Genomic DNA, 24,680 nt, shown 5'->3' on the forward strand with positions numbered 1-24,680 from the left:
GAGGAAAGAACAAACCTGGGAAGGGACAGCACCGAGAGCTTCAGGACCACCAAGGGAAGAGTCAGCCAGCAGCGAGGAAGTCCCATGTGGGGCGCTACTGTGTGCTCCAAAGTTAAGCTTCTCTCTGGAGGGAAACGCTGGCTTCCCACCTCTGCCTTCCAGGAAGGGAAGTGGCAGGGTTGGAATGCCAGTGCCAGGTCATGCCTCCAACACCTCCACCCTGGGAACAGAGGGCAGGGCTCTTCAGAGCTGCCTTGTGCAGTGGGCAGTCTACCTGTCACCAGGGGGAATTTCCACTTTAGACTCAGACTGAGGACAACTCCACTTTTCCTCCTGGGCCTGCCCTCTGGAAGAATGAGGGCAGAGGAACATTGAGGAGCCAAGGTGACATTCCCAAATAGAAAAAGTGGATCTCTGATCCATACCCTTGGGAATGAGAACAGAGACCCCAAGGCCCAAGTGTACACTAGGCTGCATAGAGAGCCCCAGTGTGACCTCAGAGTGAAGGTCACTTTAACTGTCCTTCCAATACTCTCTGAGGCATAAAAACCCCTCTGCAGGAACTCCACTGTGATCTACAGCAGGTAATGAATTAAGGCTGGCAAAAGGAAGATAAACCGGCTAGTGTGGGCTTTCTTTGCCTTTTTCCCCAGGAAGAGAAAATCTTCTGTTGGGATTGTTGTGCACAAAAATTCCCTCTTCCCTGACCCTTGCCTACCGTCTTCTGGAACCTTCCACGGGTCCATATTCTGAAAGTCTAGAAATGATGACTCCCTAATCACCATGCCACCAGACAGCTTGCAAGGCTGGGTCTTCTGAGCAGCCTGGCATCTCATGGACAGCTTCAACCATGGCATCCTGTCTGAGCCCAGGCTGGAGCCCAGGAACAGCTGACTGGAGGGTAACTCCATGCCCAGGGAGGTTCACCTTGCTGGGTGAGGCTCAGGCCTGGTTCACCATTCTGTAGACACGGGTAGAGCTGGCTGCAATTACAGCCTTCATATTGTATTCAAGTGCAAAGGTCTGACTTGAGGAGAGGAGACAAGAAATTGGTATTCATGTCTGAGACTGCAGCCTAGCTCAGAATTCTCTAGGTTTCAAGGGGAACCCAGTCTCCATGCACCCCCACTTTTACAGCCCCCTGGTCTCAGCAGGTGTACCCAATAGCCTCTGTCTGGTTTATACACCAGCACCCATCCTGTCTTATTTGTCATTTGATGCATTAAAAAAAAAAAAAAGAGAGAAAGACTTCCCAAGGAGTCTGGCTGGCATGGCCCAGTATCTGCCTGTTTGGGCAGCTCCTGGCAGGGAGTGGGGGGCAGTCTGTGGGTCTCCTGTTCTATCCAAGCTTGTGATGGGCTGGGCTCTGATCACAGCCACCACCTTCAAGCCAGGCTGTATACCTTTAATTTATTCTGGAAACACTTGCCACAGCTAACCAGGACCTGCCCTGGAAGCCAGAGGTGTGGGCTTGCAGGACCATGGGATTCCATTGGGAAGATTCTATGTGGAAGGCTTGGGGCCTGCAGTCTCTTTGTGTCCCATGGAAGATGCCACAGGCCCATGTGAGGAAGGGGTCATCCAACTGGGACAATTTCATCCCTTCTTTCCTGAAATGAGATGCAATGCTAGGGAGGATAAAACTTCAAGTCTCTAGCAAGTTCCTTGCCCTGGGCTCCCCAAACATTCCATCTCTGCAGCAAAAGACAGAAACTGTGGTTTGGTTTAATGAGCTCCGTTGGGGTTGCTGTGAGCCGCTTGCTTCTGAGTGTTGGCCTTGTACACTGAGAGAAGTCAGGACTGCACTCCCGCCTGCCACCTCCTACAGAACCTGCCAGAGACCTTGCAGCACCAGCCTGAACACCCAGACCTCAGCTGGTATCGCTCCTCATCAGCATCACACACTGAATCCAAGTGCTGAATTAAATGAGACTCAAAATAGTCACACAACACCTGGGTCTCTGCTGATGGTCACTGGTGACAGTGCCCATTTTCTGTGGCCAGGTCCTCTCTTTCAGAAGCTCCCTCATTTGAACCTCCCTGCTGCTCGTTTCTTGTGCTTTGTGTAGGCTGCTTTCTCTTTCAAGATTGCTCTTGGCTGACCATTTGATAAAGAGCAGCAGTGAGCCACCCTCTCCACTTCCTAGGTGTCTGCCTCTTTGCTACCAACACGACAGCTGGTTTTTATTTTTCTCTTTCTCTTGGTGTCCTCAGTGGTAGCTAGGCCTAATTCAATCCTTCACCACACAACACTTGGACATAACCCTCAGGTATTAATTCTAATCAATAGTGAAAATATGCTTCTTAGCCGGCAGAGGCCACCCTACGGTGCTCAGCCGTGGCTAGATCATTGGGATTATAAGAGTATATATTTGACAAACACTGCTGAAGTATTGTCTGAGTGTCAGGCCGTGTGTTGGGTGTTGGAAAGACAGACGTTGTCATGGCTTCCAGTCAGGGGGCGTGGTTGTTCAGCACAGGAGGAGACTGGACCTTTTTCACATATGGGTTTATCCATTTCCTCAAGGTACTGATGGCTTTCATATGCAGAGACTATGTAAGGACACTACAAACCTGGACAGCATGAGAAAACCAGTGTTAGTGTGCTCACTGGTGCCACATAGCAAAGCGGTACGGTGTGTAGCCAGGGTGTCCTGGCGACCCGCCAGCTGTGGGCAACATCAGTAAAGTTCCTCGAGAGGTGCTAGATATGAGTGTCTGCTATGGCTGCCAAGTTAGACTGACTCATCACGTTTGGGTTTGGGATAGACTTAGTATGATCCATTGTTTTTTCAGCATACATTTTTATTCCTTAAGAATTTCACATCATGTACCCCAATCATACTCATTTCCCGGGTCGTCCATGTCTGTCCTCTACCTTTGTCCCCCCTCCCTCCAATGTCCAGTTTGTGTTATCCATATACTCACTGCAGCATGGTCAAACTTCCAGTGATCTGCCCTTAAAGACAACTGAGTCCCTCCCTCCCACACTCCACCCCCACCAGAAGCCACCAGCTGTGGAGAGCCACACTGCACCACCCTTATCACACTTGTAAGAGCTCTCTTCAATGTCTTCCTGTTTAGACATTGCTACTTTTTTGGAGTGGGGTTGGGGTTGGTGTGGGGTAGGGGTGTCACAGAAGCCGTCGGTGTCCCTCTTTGTCCACTGTGCATTCACAATCAACATCACTGCAACAGCAGCTTCCCTGCTCTTCAGAGTCCGTGGGAACTGGAGCATGGACTTCCACTTGGTTTCTGGCAATGGCACAGACCACAACCAGGGCCCCCAACTGCAGGAGGCCATGGACCCAGGCAAGGCCTTCAGAGGCAGTCCAGACCATGGACATGCCCTCGGGGACTTCACAGGCCACTCACATCACTATGGCCCCCACTGGCAACATGGCCCAAGGACATTAGATATGGTTTCAGGTGGCAGCCCATACCACAGACATCACATGGCCCTAGGTAGTAAAATAGGCCACAGGACATTAACACAGACCCCAGCTACAGTAGGACCATTGGCCATTGGCAGTACCAGCCCAAGTTAGTGCCATTCTTGACTGAGAATGGGGAAAAACCATTGCTCTGGAACTTTAAGGGTTAGTAAGAAGATGCCTTATAGTGTCTTGGAACCAGGGCAGGTAACATATTAGGTGCTTCCATTGGCAGTTCTCAGCTGAGAAAGACCTTCTGGCCATCCCAGCTGACAATAGTAAATTATCTTGAACACCCCTCCCCCCCACCAACCCATCTTTCTGTGAATTGTGCCAAGTGGCTTCTGTTGATGACAGAGAGAACACATGTACCCTGCCCAAACCTCTGGCCTATTGGTACTAAAAAAATACCAAGCAGAGAGGTTGTTGCTGTGTATATAACATATCCTAGTTATGTGTTAATGCAGGCAAGGAACATATAAAGTCTTCGTTGTGCGTATAATTAAATCATTTTTTCTACAAGAGCAGAAAACTGTATACACAATGCAAACACTACAATTTGTAGCAAGCAACAATCTCAAATCCGAACTGCTCGGGGCTGCATGCATTGGCATTATATCTACACTGTGTGTGTTTAAACCCAAGGCTTCAGTGAAGTCATGTGACAACAGGTGTAAGCTGGGCCATTTCCCATTCAGACATCTTATTACCTCACCAAACATTTTATAGCCTCCCACAGTCAGCTTTTAAACAAAGGGTTTAAAAATGGAAGCCACAGGCTAGCATAATGCAAATATTGCATCTACTCATGGATAGCTACACACACACACACACACACAACACACACACACTTGGTGACTGTGAACTACGTGGAGAGATGCAAAACATACAGGTTCTCAGAACTTCCACCTCTTCTGGCAGAGACAGGAGGGAGCTTGCAGCTTCTGCAATGGCCGTACAATGTCAGTCCACAAACTGGTAATTAAACCAGGGAGGCCCTCAATGGTAGACTTAAGCTCATGATGCTTCCTTTACCTTCGTAGCTATATTCCTCAGCTCTTCATCGTGAAAACTGAAATACCTGATTCAAGAAGGTCTTGTCTTGGTCACGGTTTCAGAAGAGTCAGTCCATGGAGGCATGAAGGCTGGTAGAGCAGTTCTCACATGGAGGACAGGGAGAGGGAACGCTGGCTCTGCGCTGACTTTCTTTACCCCTACCTTTTAAATTAGACCTGGGCCTCCAGTGTGATGGTGACACTTACTGTATCCAAGCAATCCTCTCCGGAAGCATCCAGAAGAGCATTTTACCAGCCTCTCAGGCAATTCTAAACCCAGGGAAGTTGAGTGTGAAGGTTAGCCCTCACAGCAGCCTGGGTGAACTAAGTCACAAGTCATGGCTTTCACCCTGTTCCTCTTCGTTGATGATGTGCACCAACCAAGTTTTGAGATGTTGCTCTACGCTGGAAACCTCAATTAAATAGTTGCCTCCATCAGATTGGCTCTTGGGCCTGTCAGTGAAGCATCTTGATTAATCATTGATGGGAGAGGGCCCAGCCCACTGTGGGCGGAGCCATCCCTAAGCTTGTGGTCCAGGGATGTCTAAGAAAGCAGGCTGAGCAAGCCACTGAGCAGCACCCATCCAAGGCTTTTGCCTCAGCTTCTGATTGTGTTCCTGCTCTAACCAATCATGAGATCCTGTAAGCCAACTAACCTTTCTCTTCAAGATGCTGTGCCCAGTATAGTAAGAGAAAGCAAATCCGTATCCTTCCGGTTTCCATCTGTGCATGGAACTGACCCTGTACCACAGTTCTCCATACCCAGATCTCAGTATGTGTCAGGGGGCCCAGCAGCCGACTGGGCTTCATAAATGTTCCTAAAGCCTGACTAACCTAAAAAGAAATTGGCTGTGCTGAGGGGGCGTAAGTAGCCAAGCTCCTGGGCATGCGTGGAGAACAGCCTGGCAGACCCAGCAGTAACTCCCACATCAGCAAAGCAAACTACCGCCCAGGGGATTTCGGGCACGGCCAAAGCTCCGTTGCTCCTCTCTTACCAGAAACCGAAGCAAGAAACGGATCAGGACTTGATTAGCACATAATGTAAAAATTGCCTTTGTTCATACGTTTTTCAAGCATGTTCTGTGTGTGTGTGTGTGTGTGTGTGTGTATGTGTGTGTGGTACATTTATACTTTGGGTGTCCTGCCTTCCAGATAAGATCTCTCACTGAAGCTGGATCCAGGCTGCTAGGCAGCAAGTGCTGGGGTTGCAGGTGCATGGCCACACCCAGCTTTTTCCGTGGGTGTAGAATTTGAACTCAGGTTTTTGTGCTTGCAAGCAAGTGTCTTACTCATGTATATTTTTAAAAATCCAATGACAGTGTCTTGTAGCTTGAAGGTGATCTCTCTGTGTCCCTCCATTGTTTTTGGCCTAGCTCCATCTGTGCTTCTGGGCTGCCCCAACACTTCTGGGAAAACCCACTCCACCTGCAAGAACACACCTGTATCTCTTTGAAATTCGAAACCCCGTGGTTCCCACGCTCCTTTGGCCTTAGGACGAGGTCACTGTCAGCTGCTATTACTTAACTGCTTAGGCAGATGCTAATTGGGAGTGAATTGTGTCCTGAGGTCATTTGTAAGTGTGCCATCAAAACTGGAACACATGTTCCCATAGACATTGTGTTGCTGAAGGAGGGCGTGCCCCTGGCCAACTCAGAAGACCTATTAACACCCAATGTGGCAGAACTGGGCCATGGTGGAGTTCTGGGGGGCAAAGGAGCCCAGAAACTGAAAGAGCCGATTCTCCCTTCTTGAGTCCAAGACCAGCTGTCAGAAAACAGACAAAGAAATCAAGCCCATGGAAAGGCTTCAGCACCTGTGACTTCTAGCTCTTCAGGAACTTTCTTCTCTCTACCGCTCTTTCATTGGTCACCCATCACAGTTCACTTCCAAGGATACCAGGTATCTGCTCTCTCGCTGCTACAGTGGAGCCCAAGATGCTTCTCTGAGCCTCCTCACTCCCTCTAAGCTCCTCATTCTCTTGGGGGAGATTTCCCCGGTGAAAAGGAAGAATGAGTATAAATGTGTCCCAGAAGGAACATAGCAAATCATCTGTGGCCAAGACATCTGGGCCGAGACCCATGACGGTGGCGATGTCCTAGGACCGGGGCTCAAGCTCATCTTCCCCCGGCAGTGATGGAGCATGAGTGCGCTCCGTGAGCACGAGGCAAGGCTCGGTGCCTCACTCTCCAGCTGCCCTGCGTGGCTCTTGCCCGGCAGGCTTAGCGATGCCCAGCGCCGCTTTCCTCATGTTTCTATTGCTTCTTTTCCACCCTCACGTGTGTGGCCATGTAGATCTGCATGTTATTTAAACACCCATTTCTGTTTTCCAGTTGTCTGTTAAATTTGAAGAAAAAAAAAAAGCATGGTTCACCTTCTGTGACACTTCATTCTGGACACTCTTTACTCTTTTCTGAGTTGCTTTCCTGTGTCCAGTTGTCAACAATTGAGTTTTAATCTCTCTAGTTCTGAATTTCTGGTGTGATTTTCCCTCTGGGATGAAGCTCTCCATCTTTTTTTATTTTCTTGTGCTCTTGATCACATTTTTTGAAGGTCCCATGTCAGCGCTAAGGTCTGGACCCTCTGTCTCTTTCCAACTTATCTTTTCCGAACTCTCCTGCTTCTATTTTCCATTTGTTGCTTTGTCTCGGTATGTCTGGCAGCCTTAAAAGTGAGTGTCAGACATTGTGTATAAACAGTTCTGGGAGCCTGGATGACGTCAACTTCCTTTTAGCGGACAATTAAGTTTTTTTTTTTTTTTTCCAGAAAGGCTGGTGAAGTATTTGGTAATAATCTGATACGGTTAAGGACTGGTGATTTGCTGTGATATTACTTCCATCACCAATTTGGCTGGAGTAAGAATCCTCTCAGGAGACATTTCTGAATGTGTCTTCAAGGGCATTTTGTGAGAGGATTAACTGAGGACAGTAGACCCAGCCTAATAGGGGAAGTACCATCCCATAACCCCATAGTGTGGAGGCCAAAAGAGAATAATGGGAGAGAGAGAGAGAGAGAGAGAGAGAGAGAGAGAGAGAGAGAGAGAGAGAGAGAGAGAGGGAGGGAGGGAGAGAGAGGGAGAGCAGGCAAGTGTTGGCTTCCCTCTTTCTCTGATATCTGGTCTATCAAGATGTGAACAAGCGAATCAGGAGTAGAGCAGACCTTTACTCTCAGCAAGCACTTGGGAGGCAGAGGCAGGTAGGTCTCTGTGAGTCTGAGGCCAGCCTGGTCTACAGTGTTGAGTCCCAGGACAGCCAGGGCTACACAGTGAGACCCTGTCTTGAACAAACAGGACAAGAACAAGGACAACAAGCTGTGAGTAAGCAACCTCCTACTCCGCAGCTGGGCCTTCCCCACTACGGAGCGGCCATGTCTTCTTCCCCACTACAGTCTAGATCACTAAACTGTGAGCCAATCAATCCTTTCTCTTGTAAGTTGCTCCAGTGAGGAAAATAACCACCACAGCTCCTGAGATTGTCTCCATTCAGAAGCCTCAGCTGGAAGCTTGAGTGTTTATCTGTGCCCTTCTCTCATGAACACCCTGAACTTGGATTTTGTTTTCCTAGAACTCTAAGACTGTGGGAATTAATGATTTGCTTTCAATCCCTCAGTGGGTGATTCCTGCCTGGCTTCTGTGATGGTTAATTTTGTGTCTGGATGAAGGGACATAAAGCGTTCCTTCTGGTTATCTAGGTTCTGAGATTAGCATGTGAATGGATAAACTCAGTAAGGAAGGTTGCATTGCCAAAGTGCTGGGAACCAGCAGCTCACCACAGCAGGCCAGAGAGAACAAAGGGCCCAGGCAGACTGAATGCAGTCACCCATCTGCCTCTGCCTCAGCGCACTTGGCTCTCCTCAGGGCTTTATCTGCCATCCCACCTTCATCCCCAAACACCCACCCAAGCAGTTCTTAGCCCGTAGACTCAGACTGAGCCTCACCCCCTCTTTCCTGGATCTCTAGCTTGCCAAAGCAGAAGGCAGGACTTCTGGCTTTCCAGGTTGGTTTCACTTCTGTAAAAACCAGATTAAATCAGTTAGTTCCTTGAGCCCTGGGCTTGATGCTGCTGTGATTGACAACCTACATCCCAGGAGGGAAGGACCCATGACCTTACTCGCTTGGGCTGCCACTTGGAAGCTCTCCTTGGGGATTTCCTTCACTTTCCTGTTGCCAGGGCAGCTGCTGTTCTCTCTCTGTTGGCATCTGACACCTGGTACTGACTCTGGAGAATTCTAAAAAGCATTTCTCCGGCTCCAGAACTCTCTCCAGGGGCATCAGGGGCTGACCTCCCTTCCATACAGGCTGATTCCATAAGTACTTTCCAAGTTCGTGGTGCTCACTAAATCTTGCTCTTAAGGAGCTTGATCTGTGATATCAGCATACACATGACTGAGAACTCAGCAGTGGTGTGTGTGTGTGTGTGTGTGTGTGCGTGCACATGCATTCTATATAGGTGTGAATAGCATACATGTGTGTGGTATGTATACATGTACAGTATATGTATATGTGGTATATAGATTGTATGGCAGCATGGTATGGGTGTGAGTGATGTGAGTGTGCACATGGTGTAATGTGGTTGGTGTGTGTCTCTCTGCATGTATCTATATGTCTTAGTATGTCTATTGCTGCAATGAAACATTAGGATCAAAAAACAAGTTGGGGAAGAAAGAATTTTTTTGGCTTATACTTCTCTACACTTCCACAGCACTGTTCATCATTAAGGAAGTCAGGACAGGAATTCAAACAGGGCCAGAACCTGGAGACAGGAGCTGATGCAGAGGCCATAGAGGGGTGCTGCTTACTGGCTTGCTTATCATGACCTGCTCAGCCAGCGTTCTTATAGAACTAAGGAGCACCAGCCCAGGGATAACACCAGCCCTGGGCCTCCCCATCAATCACTAATTAAGAAAATGTCTTACAGCTGAATTTTAATGGAGTAATTTTCGCAGTTGAGGTTCCCTTCTTTTAGATAACTCTAGCTTGTGTCAAATTGACAGAAAGCTGGTGGGTACAGTGTATATGCATGGTGTGTGTGTGTGTTGAATTGTGTGTGGTGAAGTGTGTATGGTATGAGTGGGTGTGTACGGCGTGCATGTGTATTATACCTGTGGGGTGTGTATGGTGTGGTGAGATCTGTGCCTTGAACATTAGGAGTCTGTCAATGCATTTCTTGTGTCTTGAGGATTTTGTCCTCTGTGGGGCCCTCACAGCTTTGGTTTCTTTCCAGGGCCTTCCAACAGTTGGCCTTTGTGTTTAATCCAGTGTTATAGTTGTTCTCGGTGGGGAATTAATCTGATATCATCCGCTCGATCATAGCTGGAAACAGATCATGCTGAGTGTTTTAATTCTCAGAAGCCAGAAGGAGCAGCACCGGAAACTGTTGCTGGGAACTTAATTCTGTTCAACAAAGGGCCGTTGATGGGAGATGCAGAGATGAACTGTGAGGAGAAGCTGCCTGTTTGTCTCACTCAGAAGAGATGCACGGAACACTCAGATGTGTACCCTGAACTTCGGATATGCACACTTCAAAGTTCCCATGGGAAAACATGGACTCCCAGGGAAGGCAAAGCAACTCTGGTGGGGGAGGAGAAACCCGGAGAAACTTTAAGAGAGTAAATGAACTTCTGGTGCTATTGTGATGAAACCAGCAAAGAAAGAATGAGAACCAAACTGAAAACCTCAATTAAGACTGTCCCGTTCCCATGCCTGTGGAGCAGGGCAGTGAGCAGTCAATGACATGTTGATCAAGAGCAACAGGAAGGGAGGGTCTAAATAGACAGTCACCGACGGACTGAGTGACAACAGGATGAGGCTTAATGGGAACGGTGAATATGGAAGTCGATGTGTGTGTGTACATGTATGTGCATGTGTGCATGTACTTGTATGTGTATGTGAGTGTGCATGCATGTGCATATGTGCTTGTGTGCATGTGTATGTACATGTGTATGAGCTTATGTGTGTGTCATGTGAGTGTGTATTTGTATATCTGTGTGTGCATGTGTGTGTGATGTGTGTGGGTGCATGTGTGTATGTCTCTCTGTATGTATGTGTTGTGGCCACAGGTGGATGTCAGATATCTTTCCTAGTCTCTCTTCACTTTCATTTTTAAGACAAGACTCTTTCACTGAGCCTACACATTGGTGATTTGTTGAGACCAGCTGGCCAGAAAACCCCAGACACCTGCTTGTCTCTGCCTCCCTAGCACTGGGATTGCAGGTGCAAGTCATCATGCCAAGATTTAGTTTTACAGGGGAGCTAGGGATGGAACTTAGGTCCTGGTGCTTGCACGAGCACACTCTTTACCAATTGAACCATCTCCTTGGTCTCTATTTACTCAGGTTTTAAGGACTCAACTTCCAGGGTTAGGAGAAAAGAAAATAAGTCTCAGTAAATGGTCAGGAAAAGGGACCACAAGAATAAATAGCATACATTGCTTAGCTTACTTATCTATGGTTGGTTGGCATTGTTAGTGTGAACTTGATACCTAGTACAGTTTTAAATTACAGGTATGAGGTTTCACGTTAGAACATGTTACAATCCATGGGCTCAGACTCTGCCATGTGGTGTCACCAGGAGCCAGAGCTAATTAAGTCATGTAGATTCTGACCTTCTTGGGATTTAGTGTCCTTATAAAAGGGGTTGTCTCTTCTGTCCCTTTGTGAGGACTCCTTTAGAGGTCCCATCTACGGTGTAGAGATGGCATTCACCAGAGGACAAAGATGAGACACCTTTTGGAGTTCCCCAGCCTTCAGAACTTCAGGAAACAAATTTATGTTGTTTAAGAAACACCCAATCTAGATTATTTTGTTATAGCCATCCAAATGGATTAAGATGGACCTCCCCTAATCAGAAGAAGACATTAACTACTAGGGTATTCAGAGGAGGGCAACCAGGATGGGACTGAACCCATGAGGGATTCCTGAAGAAATGGAAGAAGAGGCAGCTGTGTCATGGTGTGTATCCTCAGGCGTGCATCTGGCTATTGAATAGGCCTTTGAATCCTTCCCTTCATACTAGATGGGAGATGGATGTAGACTGTCAAATAATGAAGGGGTTTAACTTAATTTCATTCATTTATTGGTTCTGTGAATGGAACCCAGGTTCTTGCTCACAGAGGCAGTGTAGTCTACCAATGCACAACAGTCACTGCCTCCCCCATGGCAGACTCTTAAACAGCCAGAAGTCGCTTCTTTAAGATTGTGCATGTCCCTCCCCACTACTTGTTCAGGGTTCTAAGGGTCATCCAGTTGATGGTGGAAAAGCAAGGGGACATCTTTGCTGGTCCCCACCTCCCATGTATGGAAATTTAACCCAATATTGTTTGGAGATTTTATATAAATTAAGATTTCTTGACCTTGGTTGAACAACCAAAGGATCTGTGAATATCTGATATTCTCATTCTCTCTCTCTCTCTCTCTCTCTCTCTCTCTCTCTCTCTCTCTCTTATTATTTCTTATGAGGTTGCCGATTGGAGCCATGCTATTCTATTTCAGATTTAGCTGTTTGGATTGACCTCTGGCCCCAGGGCTGTCAACTCACTGACTGGCAGTGACTTGTACTAAGTGTCAGTGACATGTACTAAGGCCTGCTGGTATGGAAAAAATGAACTCAACTAACTACATTTTCTTTAAGCCTTTGGAACTAAGAACTTCAGGGAGAAGCAATACATTTCCAAGGGTTTTGATGATCAAGGAATGGTGGAGGAGTCATGACAGGCCAAGGGCAAGCTGAACTGCTGAAGCTTCTGAAAGGTGAGTGTGTGTGCGTGCATGTGTGTGTGTGTGTGTGTGTGTATGCAGGTGCATGTGCAAAGTGCATGGAAAGGCCAGAAGTCGGTGACCAGTGTTTTCCTCTGGCTGCTGTCCATCTTCTCTTTTGAGGTAGAGTTTCTCATTGAAATCTGGAGCTCACCAGTTCCATTTGGTCTGATGAGACCCCAGGATCCTGTGAGCCCTGGGAGACTCCTATGTGTCCGTCCTCCAATGATGGAGTTACTTACACACAAGTGCTGCTATGCCCAGCTTTTTACACGAGTCCTGAACTTGAATCCTTGTGCTGGTCAAGCACTTTACCGATTGAGCTATCTCCCCAGCCCCTCGGAATGAGTTTATTCTTGGGAGAGCTTTGAAGGAACAGGTACCATAGCATCTATAAACCAAGGCTGAGCTCTTACCTACAGAGCATGACTCTTTCAGTTGGTGGTAGCCGGGCACATTGTGATGACATCCGTCCATGGAATCCATCTCTATGACTGTCTCCTTTTGCTTCTGCAACAAAGGTGTACTTGACAGCCACAGACATGCAAACTTCTTAAGATCTGGTTTAATCACATTCCCATTTCTCAGCCCTGATCAGATAACTCCCAGGAAAGCAACAAGAACTTACTCACACCTCACACGCTGCCATCAAACTTGTGGGCTTGAGGGGGGTATTTAACTTGTTGATTAAGTCCTTAGAAACAAATGCAAACCCGTCCATGGGCTCTGGTGTGCTCACCACGAAACTCGAGCTTTTCAGTGGCCATAATAATGAACACACCCTGTGACACAGATGCCTCAGCACAAGCCTTTTAGAGAGGTTCCTCTGCAGGCCCCCTAAGGGAGAAAAGTAAGGCTCACAACTAACTTATCACAAACTCAATGACATGTCATTTCAGGCGACAGCTGTTGACATGAGAAGACAAAGAACTTCCGGCCCCTGCTGCCCCAATGAAGGCAGCTGGGGAACCACTCGGGGAAATGTATTATTGCAGAGAGCTGCCAACGGTGATGGCGACTCCCTGGCACCAGCTGCACAATCTGAAACCTGCCTCCGCTCAAGTCACACAGACTGGAGGGGCACAGAGAGACACAACATCTGGGTCACTGGCTGTGCTTTCTAGTTGGCAGCCAAGTATTTTGGCGTCATGGAGTTAAGACTTGATTGGTCTTGGTGTAAATTGCTGGCCCCTGCTACCCTGCTTTTGGGGCCCACACCTGCTGAATCATTTCTGAAGCGATCCATGTAGGACATTCCTTACACTGAAGTGGGACAGGCCAGGCCTCCCCTGCCCACATTTGTGTTCTTCGGCTAGAATTTCAAAGATTTCCTTTTTGGAAAAAAAGATACCTTAGCAATGTCTGGTAGTAATGACACATTTTTCAAACTGCTGTCAAAAAGCGGAGAACAAATCTTCCAGTCTCTTCTTAAATTCCCCTGTAACTTTATACAGTAAAGTACAACAAAAGTCACTCTTTGCAGTGCACATCTCTACAGGTTTTGACAAATTTATACCATTTAATAAAATTTGACAAATTTATTACATTGATATGTATATCCGTCCATTACATTCGTGATCATATCCAGAGTACATTGTCCCCCACCCCTCAAATTCCCTCAAGCTCCCCTTTGTGGTCAGCTCTCTCTACCCCACCCCCACCTTTGGCAACCTCTGGTCTATTCCTTATGCTTTCCAGAATACTCTAAAAACAGAAATACCATAGAATCTGGGGCCTTTTGGCTTTGGGCTTTTTCTTCTTGGAGATGGGCTAGCACTGAACTCAAATCTTTGCTTCTGCTTGCTGAGAGCTGAGACACCGACACACCCAACTTCTTAAATTTTGATCTAATTTGTTTAGTTGTGTTTGTGAACATTTTGCCCATTAGCATGTTCTATACAGAGAAAAGAAAACCCTGGGGTGGGGGGTGGGGGTGGGATTCTGAGAATCCCAAGAGACTTGAGAGGGAGGAGGACATGGTGCTCTCAGGAAACTCAGCCCCTTGACAGAGTTAGTGCCTCTCAAAGGAGGGCATGCACCAATCAGAAAGGTTGACCCATCCGACCTTAGCCTCTGTGCAGCTCTAAGACCATGGGCTGCTTAGCCTTTCACTGTTGTTAACCAGCTTTGCGATTTGATCTGGGACTGGGTAATTAACATGAGTAATTAGCCAGGCTCCAGCTCTATGGGTAGTAGTGGCTTGGGCAGCACCAGGCTTGTGGAGAAAAGTGCAAATTAACTGTACTCGGGTAGCACCCTTATTACAGTCTATCAACAACACAGCTGGAGCGGCCTTCCATTTCCTTAGTGTTCACTCATTACGATAATTGCCTTTCCAACAAAGGCTATGTCAGCCCCAGCTTCCTTCTTGGGGGAACAGGATTTGTTTACATAAGTAAAACTGTGGTGGCTTTGGAGGGGGATTGGCTAGGTTAATATTTGGATGCTTGGTTTTTGATTTTAAGTTTCAAAAACCAAGTCCAAGCCATCAAGTTGGTTCATCTTTCGAGGTGGTGTCGACTGGAAGATTTGCATTATATAGTGCTCCCACATTTAGATAGGCTTGCCTGGTTTTCCAGATGCACGCTTGTACCCTAGTATCCCCTTCTGCTTCCTTGTCCTTGAGTCCACGGCAGATCTTACAGATGGTAGCTATGGCTGTGTTGGAGAGACCACACATCTATGTGAGTCATGTTGTGTGTGGGACAAGTGGACCATGCCCCAAGACAGAAGAACTGGAAAGGTTGAAGTAGGTTCAAGACCCCAGGGAATCACAGAATTGAGAACAGTAGGCGTGGAACCAGCTCCCTGCTAAGCTTCACCTGTCCTGGAACAGGTAACCATGATACCCCATTGAGAGGACCGTTACAAATGGTCATGTAGCTTAAAAGCCTAAGAGTTCTCTATGGTAATGAGATATCTAGATAGGCCCTAAGTGTTTAGCCTATGAGCTTCCCTGCCTGGGCATTCCTTCCTGCAGAAAGTATTTAATCCCTGGTTCTCCAGAAGTTAGATATGTGCATTCACATCCTCCATTAAATACATCAGGTTAGACAAGCAATATTTTTTTCCTTTATCAAGGATCATGGTGGTGGTGGTGGTGAGTAGAGGAGTAAAGGAGTAGGTGGTGGGGTGGGTTTGTTGTAAAGAGCCCCACCCGTGCCTAAATCTCCTGGAGAAGGCCTTCTCTCTTCCAGCCTGTCCGTACTCTAGGCATTCATTTGGAACCCAACTGGATTCTGACCTGTTCCAAGCGCAGTCAGCCCCTTCCTGCCTGGCTTGTAGGGAGGCTGAAACCTGCCGCCTGTTCTGAAGTCCTCATGGTCTTAAGCAGCATCCATCCCAGATCTTGCTGCCTCTCACCCTGAAGAGCCTGGGCTCAGCCTCTTCTCATGGACTGTGTTCTACCTGACATGAATGGCCTGCCAGTGGAACTCTGGCACCCCAGTGGAGAGGCGGACGTGCAGCCTGACACAGTGTTTTATCAACATTCATCCCTCACAAAACTGCCTAGTCAGGTACAGTAGGCTCTTTGAAAGGATTACTCTTCTGCTGCCTGGAGACAGAAACCAAAGCAGGGATCATAGAGGAACTGCTTTTCTCTGGTTTGTGCACCTAGCTCTCTTATTCAACCCAGGACTACATCCCTGCTGAGGAGTGGCACCACCCACACAGCGGGCCCTCCTCCATCAATCAGCAATCAAGAAAATGTCCCACCAATAGACTATGTTTATTGAAAACCATTGACCAGGGCGATGAATGAATAAACACAACTAGACTTTAATACTTCTAAGGTGTGGAGTGATTGCTTTTCATTCTTTTAGTCCTTATTTAGAAATTTGATAAATGCTGTTGGACTCAATTTTGCATTGTGAAAAGAATAAAAAACAGTGAGGATTATCAGGCTGTGGAGAGGCTCAATGATTAATCACTTGGTGTGTAAATATGAGGATCAGAGTTTGTGAGTGCCCACATCGATGCTAGGTTGACAGTCTGCCAGCCCATAATCTCAGCACTTAGGAGGCAGAGGACGAGGCTCCCTGTAGCAAGCTTTCTAGGTAGACTAGTGTCCTGGGTAAGCTCTGGGCTCAAGGGAGAGAGACCTTGGCTCAGTGGATAAGGTAGAGGGATAGAGGAAGAGTTATAACATCCGCCTCTATCTCTATTCTCACACACCTGTGCACACGCACATGTGTCCACACACACTCAGGCAAGCATGCACACATCCATTCACATCACACACATGTACATGTAAGAAAAATAAAAAAAGAGAATGACGGCGTTTTATAACATGTTCAAATGAAAGTTATGTCCTCTGACATGTCTCAACAAAGAAGAGACAGCGTGACACCCATGGGATTCCTGGATTTGTGAAATAGCAATGTACTAAGTAATGCAAGTTTGTTATATTTTCAAATGTCACATGCGCTGAAAAAATTCATCCAAACACTTGACACTATGTAGACAAAAACATCTGGATTGTTGGACACACGCTTCAGTTTACTAATGTGTTTTGGGGCTGTGTACATAGCCATGGATTACTCTGAGACTATTTCTTGGGAGGTGGCCACATGACTAAATGGACAGAAGTATTTCTTCTTCCAGAAAGATGATGGGTGGAGAGAATTGAACTCAGTCCTGCTATAAACACAAAGGGATTCTGGACACATGTAATCTTCAAACACCTACACAGCGGAGACGGTGAGCATCAGAAATAAGGCTGGGGATCAGAGGAATGTGCCCAGTACTGACAGAGGAGTTCCTTTTTAGTCCCAATAAACTAGAGGCTTGTATTTGAACATCCATCAAAAGAGAGGAGACAAGGTCTTGGAATCTGAGCAATGTAAACTGGAAACCTACAAGCAGCTGAGGCACACTGGATTGGAGATCAGAGGACTGTCGTTGGCTCAGGGGAAGACAAGGAAATGTCTCAGCTTGAGGGATTGCTGAAAGGGTTCCCTAGAGAGCAGCTCAGGCCTGACCTTGGGTTTTAGGTCCAAAACATGACTTTTAATCTGCTCAGAAACATGGCTCAGGAATTATTTGCAAAACCACGACAATCTGTCCCCAAGTAGACATCTCTGGAATGCCTGAAATCCCAAATCACAGGCCAGTGACACTCCAGCAACATAGCTCAGTGATTCTCAGGAATAGGCCCTGCTAAAGATGAGCTCATGACTAAAAGCACCGAAAGTGCATGCTGAAGTAATTAACTGTGATGAAGAATAGGCAAATTCAACAAGCAGTTGGATCCAAGCCCCGTGAACTTTAGGTAATAGATAAACCAGCAGTCAGAGGAAGGGGTGCTAATAGCATGAGTTTTCAAGTCCTGGAGTGGAGGACTCTGGGAAGAGAGGAAGCCTTACAGTATAATGGGGGTAGGCCTTCTACATATGAGAAACACACACACTAGGAAAAGAAAACAGCGAATGGATTGTGCAGTGCATTAGCTCAGCCGGAGAGAAAAATACTGTGCTGAAGGTTAGATGCGTATCTAGAATATAGCAGAGAAACCAGATAGAAGATACAAGGGGGTTTAAGATAACGAGGGTATAAAACAATGAAAAGTGCATTTTGTAACTCTATTAAGAGTAACAGGAAGAGATAACAGAGAAAACCTTGGAAAGTATTATTATAATATTATGTAATATAATGTTAGTGGAAAGTGGGTAGTGACTCTGAACTAATTAAAGACATGAGTTCTCCAATAGAAACCTCCTGCTTCCTAGGCTTTGAGAACAAACATAATTCTTGGTAAAGCCAATAAGTGCTAAGAGGAGAAAAAAATTAAAACAAAAGTGGAGAAAAGGTCACATACATAGTAACAGTGAGCTGACCCTGGCTTTCCCAGTGCCTGCCCTGAGGTGCACTGCCGGTGCACCAGCACCCTTGTGGGGTCACAGCTCCCATCGGAAGCAAGAGGAACAGGTGCACACCTGGGACCCTACGCACTTCCAAAGCTGAGTTCCAGGCCACTCTGGGCTACACAGTGAAACCCGTGGAAAAAAATAAACCTCAAAACATGTGAGATTGTGTAAACAAACACTGTGGGGGAAGAATTATGATAATAATGGTTTATTCAGGAGCTAGAACACACTGTGGATTAGAACCATACATCACAGCAATGGGTGAGTCAGAACAGGCACTAGAAACTGAGGAATTTTAAAACTCTTTTGCATGCTGATGGAGGTTAAAGTAATTGGGAGGAACTTTAGACCTAATTAAATTAATTTGATAAATGTTTTTTTAAAATAAATGCTCAAAAAATAAGATTAGAATATGTAATGGCTAAGAGATTGGGGGAGGGTGGCCCAGGTGGTAAAGTGCTTAGAAGTTTGACTACAGAGCTCACATAAAAATACCAGGCATAAAGCCACACCCCTTTAATCCCATGCATGTGGGAGCAGAGGAAGATGGAGCTCTGTAAGTTTGAGGTCAGCCTGGTCTGCATAATGAGTTCTAAGACAGCCAGGAGTTATAGAGTGAGACCCTGGCTCCATGGGAAAAAAAGGAAAGGGAAAGGAAAGGGAAGGAAATGGAATAAGAAAAATGCCAGGTGTGGTTGTTCATGCTTGCAATCCCAGCAGTGGGAGGTGGGCGCCAGGAGCTTCTCTGAGGCTCTCTGGACAGATGTCTAGCTTAATTGGTGAACTGCAGACCAATGGGAGACCATGTCTCAAAGGAGGTAGAAGGCATTCCTGAAGAAATACACACACACACACACACACACACACACACACACACTCCCCACATTCAGCACATTTGAATGGATACAGTTGCCAGGTTATCTTTCATCACTTTTGAGTAATGGTTCATGCTTGTCAACTATTTCTTTTAAATCTGTTTTTATTGTAATATAAAGTACATACAAAAATTAACCAATTTTAAATGTGAAATTTAATAAATTTCTATTGTTGCTATAATCGCAAAAAATGATAAAATACAATACTGTAATCACTCATAGTTTCTGTCATGGCCCTCGGCAGTCAGTCTCCTGCAGTAGTCCCGCAGCTTGCAGTAAACGCTAGTTTGGATTTCCTGGCAGTGGAATTATATAACATCTGTTTTCACGCGCTTTTCTCTTTGATTTGGCAAAATGGAGTTTGAGATTCATCCATTTGTTGATTAGATAAGTAGCTCATTTCTTTTCATACTAAATGGAATAACTTTCTTTCTCTTCCTCCCTCCCTCCCCCCCTCCCTCCATCTCTCCCCTTCATTCCTTTCTCCCTTCTGTAATTCTGGGAATTAGACCCAGTGTCTAATGCGTGTTAAACAAGAGATGTACTGTTGAGTTACATTCCCCAGCTTTTCTGTTTGTCTGGCTATTGGTTTTGTTATTGTTATTATTATAGTATTTTTGGTGTATGCCTGTGTGTGCACATGTGTGTACAGGTATGTATTTCCATGTCTTGAGTTTGTGTGCCCTGCTTTATTATTCTTTGCCTATTCCCTACAGACAAGTTCCCTTACTGATTCTGAAGCTGGGCAGGCTGTTGGCCAGTGAGCTGCAACAGTTCTTTCTCCTTGTCCCCTCCCACTGCCAGGGGAGGCATACATAGCCACGCCCCTCCTTCTGCATGAGCGCTGGGGATTTGAACTCCGGTTCTCCTGCTTGTGCGGCTTGTGCTTTTACCCAGTGAGTCATCCCCAAGCCTCCTCTACTCTCCAGAAGACAGGGTCTTGCTAAGCCATTCAGGCTGGCTTTGAACTCACTCTAGCTCAGGCAGATCTTGAACTCTTGATCTTCTTGTCACAGACTTCCAAGTAACTGGGATTATAGTCCCGTGTCATTAGGCAAGGCTACCTTTTTCTTTATTTTCTGTTTGACAGACATTGAGTTTATTTTTCAAACATTAGCTGAAATGGCATTGTCATGAAGCATCGTTACTGGGCATGAGTCATCATCATCAGTGGATGAACACACAGGGACAATATTGGAGGGTCACATGATAAGTTTATGTTACTTCATGATAAATGACACAACTATTTCCCTAAGTCATTGCACCATTTTGAATCTCCACACGCAGTGTCTGGAGTTCCAGTTGCTTTACATGCTTACCAACATTGGAAAACTTCAGCAAACCTCCACAAATGGAATGGCCTGAGAAGCACATGTTTATTTTATTTTTATTTTTAAAATTTTTATTATTATTATTATTATTATTATTATTATTTTGACTTTTTGAGACAGGGTTTCTCTGTATAGCCCTGGCCGTCCTAGAACTCACTCTGTAGACCAGGCTGGCCTCAAACTCACCTGCCTCTGCCTCCCAAGTGCTGGGAGTAAAGGTGTGCACCACCACTGCCCAGCTATAATTTCCTTAATGACTAATGATGAAGAGTGTGTTTTCATGAAACATGCTGTTTATATATTTTCTTTACAAATGATTCAAATTGTTTTCAATTTTTGTTTCATGTTTTTATTGGTAATAAATTGTGTTATTTTTGCAAAATGTTTATTTTACAAATATGTCTCCCAGCCTGTAGATTTCCTTTTAATAATTATATTACATGTATGTATGTGTGCAAGAATGTGGGCTTGTGCACATGAGTGTAGTGCTCCTAGAGGCCAGAAAAAAGCATCAGATCTGGGAGATACAGTTGCAGCAATATGTGAGCTGCTAGATGTGGGAACTGAACTCAGGTCCTCCATAAGAACAGTGCTCACTCTTAACCACGGAGCCATCTCTCCAGCCCCACCTTTTAGTTACTTTATCATTGCCTTCTGAAAAGCAAAAGGATTTTCTTTGTGTGGAGCCTAAGTCTTCAAGAATATAGTTTATGGTTTGTTTCTTGTGACCTACCCAAGAGGTCCCAGGCTAACTCGAGGTCATAAATACTTTCCTGTTCATTTCATTCTAGAGGTTTTGCAGCTTTGAATTGATAGTTATGTCTGCGGTGTTTCAAATTTATTTCTATGTATGGCATACAGTAAGGGTCCAGTTCATATCTGTGTGTGGTTTGCAGTAAGGGTCAAATTCATGTTTATACATGGTAGACAGTAAGGGTAAAGTTCATTGTTTTCACATGGAGATACAATTGTCCCAACACTATTTGGTTTGCCATACTGTCCTCTCCTGTAGAACTTCTTTGACATCTTTTTTCTTTTCTTTTTTAAAGATTTATTTATTTTATGTGAGTACGTTGTTGCTCTCTTCCGACACACCAGAAGAGGGCATCAGATCCCATTACAGATGGTTGTGAGCCACCATGTGGTTGCTGGAAATTGAATTCAGGAGCTCTGGAAGAGCAGTCAGTGCTCTTAACTGCTGAGCCATCTCTCCAGCCCTGACATCTTTTTTGTTAACGTAATTGAGTTCAAGTTTCTGTTTATATTTTGTAATATCCATTCACTCATTTATGTACATGTATATTCATGGGTATCCACATATAGCCTCCTTTAAGTGAGGAAACATAATCCTTCCAACTTGATCCTTTTCAAAATGGTTATGACTTCTTAGCTTCTTTCCTGTGGCTTTTATATAACACCATGACCAAAGCAACACAGGACTCTTCACCCTCTGAAACAGTAAGCCCTAGATAAACTGTGCCATTGTCATCATGGTGGGGAAGCTTGGCAGCATGTGCAGTCATGGCCCAGGACCAGCATTGAGAGCTCACATATGGAACTGCAGACAGAAAGCAGAGAGCCTCCTGGGAATAGCATATAGCTTTGGAAACCTCAAATCTGCTACAGTAGCACACCCTGTAAACCTGCCTAAACAATGTTACCAGCTAGGGACCAAGTATTCAGGTGCCCAAGAATATGGGTACATCTCATTTAAATCATCACATCTACGCCTCAGTCTCTACCTCCTTTTTTTTTTTTTTCTCATTTTTCTTAACATTTCCTTGATCTCACAGATAAATGCATGGGTAATTTACATTTAAAAGTTGTTCTTCTGATATATGAATGTGGCGTAACTGTATTTATTTAACATACATTTAGCTTCTCTTTTGTACTTTTTGATGCCCAGGTCTAGCATAAAGTAGTTCATACATTTTGATGGACTTGTCAGTTGTAGTTCAAAATTTCAGTTTTCCATTTGTATATTTTATAAGTTGGCCTTTATCCTGTTCTTGACAGATTATTATAACTAGCAACTTTTCTTTTTAAGAATTCTTAGTTTCTTTCCACTGGGTGATTGTATTAGCTATATAATTTTTATTTCATTTTATTACTTAATTCCTTAGTCACATTCTCCAATAATGTGTTGTATAAAAGTGAAACATTCTTGTTTTGATTCCTGTCTTAGAGAAAAAGAATCAGCTTTCCACTATTGAATGTGATATTAGTTGTAGGATTTCATATGTGCCTTTTATTAGGTAATAAAATTTGTGCATCACCAATATTGCTTTTTCTTCAAATGTGGTAGAACTCACTAGGGAAGCCATTTGGGCCTGTAATTTTCTCTGTGAGAAGGATTGCACTACAACAAACTCATTTTAAAAAACAAGGCAACTATTAGCCTGCGGTTTGATTATTTTTATCTTATAAACGAGCTTTAGCAATTTACTTATTTCAAGGAATTTGTCTTTCATCCAAGTTGTTAATATTTTATTATATATTATTCAGTATTTTCTCTTACTGTGCTGCTAATGCTGCTGGATCTGTACTGATGCTTCCTGTGCTGCTAATGCTGCTGGATCTGTACTGATGCTTCCTGTGCTGCTAATGCTGCTGGGTCTGTACTGATGCTTCCCATGCCATCAGTGCTGCTGGATCTGTACTGATGCTTCCTGTGCTGCTAATGCTGCTGGATCTGTATTAATGCTTCCTGTGCTGCTAATGCTGCTGGGTCTGTATTGATGCTTCCCATGCCATCAGTGCTGCTGGGTCTGTACTGGTGCTTCCTGTGCTGCTAATGCTGCTGGATCTGTATTAATGCTTCCTGTGCTGCTAATGCTGCTGGGTCTGTATTGATGCTTCCCATGCCATCAGTGCTGCTGGGTCTGTACTGATGCTTCCTGTGCTGCTAATGCTGCTGGATCTGTATTAATGCTTCCTGTGCTGCTAATGCTGCTGGGTCTGTACTGATGCTTCCCATGCCATCAATGCTGCTGGGTCTGTACTGATGCTTCCTGTGCTGCTAATGCTGCTGGGTCTGTACTGATGCTTCCTGTGCTGCTAATGCTGCTGGGTCTGTACTGATGCGTCCCATGCCATCAGTGCTGCTGGGTCTATACTGATGCCTCTTATGCTATTAATGATGCTGGCTCTGTACTGATGTCTCCTGTGCTGTTAATGCTGCTGGCTCTGTGCTGATGTCTCCTGTGCTGCTAATGTTTCTGGCTTTGTACGGATGCCTCCTGTCACTCACAGGACTTGTTTTTCATGGCTGCTCACTTGAGCTACAACTTTACTAATTTTATTGCCTTATCCCTCAAAATAAATAGCCAGCTTTTGATTTTGGTGATTTTGTTTTAACATCTCCTTTTTATTCTTATCTGATTAGTGCCTTCCTCATTTCCCTCTAAATACCACTTGGATTACATCCTACACATTTTGTTTTGTTCTATTTTCATTTATATTCAGTTTATTTTTATGTTTTTAAATTTATGTGTTGTTTAACAATGGGTTACTTGTGTTCTGAATATGTAAATTTTTATAGAAATTTCTTATGTCAATTTAAAAAAAATTATGTCTGGGAGTTTTACCTGTACATTTTACCTGGGAGTTTTATCAGGTCTGTACACCACATGCCTGATGCCCACAGAACCAATAAGTTAGCCCTGATACCCAAGGAAATGGGCTTATGAATGGTGATGAATTCCCAAATGGTGCTGGACATCAAACCTGGGTTTTCTGGAAGAGCAGTCAGTTCTCTTAAGCAATGTGCCATCTCTCCAGCCCTTTTGTTGTGTAGGATTATATTTGTTCAGTTTGTATAGCGTATGCATTTTACTCTTATGGATTTGTTGACACTTGTTTTATGATCCAGAATTCGATTAACTTTCATTAACTATTTGCATCTCCTTAAAAGATGCTCCTACTATTAGGTTGACTGTCTCAAAGTAAAAAGTGTTTAGTTAGATTGATTGCCATGGTGGTGTAAAAGTTCTCATGGGAAGACTTGAACAAATGTTTTATCCCAGATGGCAGACCAACATAAGGATACCACTTAACTCCATCCTGGTGAAACAATAAGATTTGTTTGGGTGATTTCCAGGAATATAGGTGAATGGTTACTAACAGGAATAGAAATGACCCAAAGACAGCTGTATCACCACCGTCCAACCCAGCTCATGAATGCTGGAAACCTAGACTAAACTGCAGGTTGGAGACTGTCTTCTCCAGGCACCTTGCCTGATTAATCTGAGAACATCTCTCAGCAATCCTTACTGCTTATTTTAAAATGTAGTGGAACAAGCCTAGAGAATCTGTTCAATTTCCAGAACTTCCTGAAGCCATTGAGTTGGTTTTTTTTCCTGAGCTTTAG

At 45.0% G+C, this 24,680-nt stretch overlaps 1 long non-coding RNA gene across 1 annotated transcript in view; it reads left to right on the forward strand.

The window, feature by feature from the left end:
* The window catches only part of LOC127665066 (uncharacterized), a 70,174-nt gene extending 56,423 nt beyond the window's left edge, over positions 1 to 13,751 (forward strand). Inside the window, exons 3-4 of the long non-coding RNA XR_007973311.1 lie at positions 12,114 to 12,232; positions 13,138 to 13,751. This is a non-coding gene — a long non-coding RNA (uncharacterized LOC127665066). The remainder of the gene's footprint in view (positions 1 to 12,113; positions 12,233 to 13,137) is intronic.
* Positions 13,752 to 24,680: the final 10,929 nt, after the last annotated feature.

The sequence above is a fragment of the Apodemus sylvaticus genome, chromosome 14, assembly GCF_947179515.1.
Source record: "Apodemus sylvaticus chromosome 14, mApoSyl1.1, whole genome shotgun sequence".
In the NCBI taxonomy this organism is placed as follows: domain Eukaryota; kingdom Metazoa; phylum Chordata; class Mammalia; order Rodentia; family Muridae; genus Apodemus; species Apodemus sylvaticus.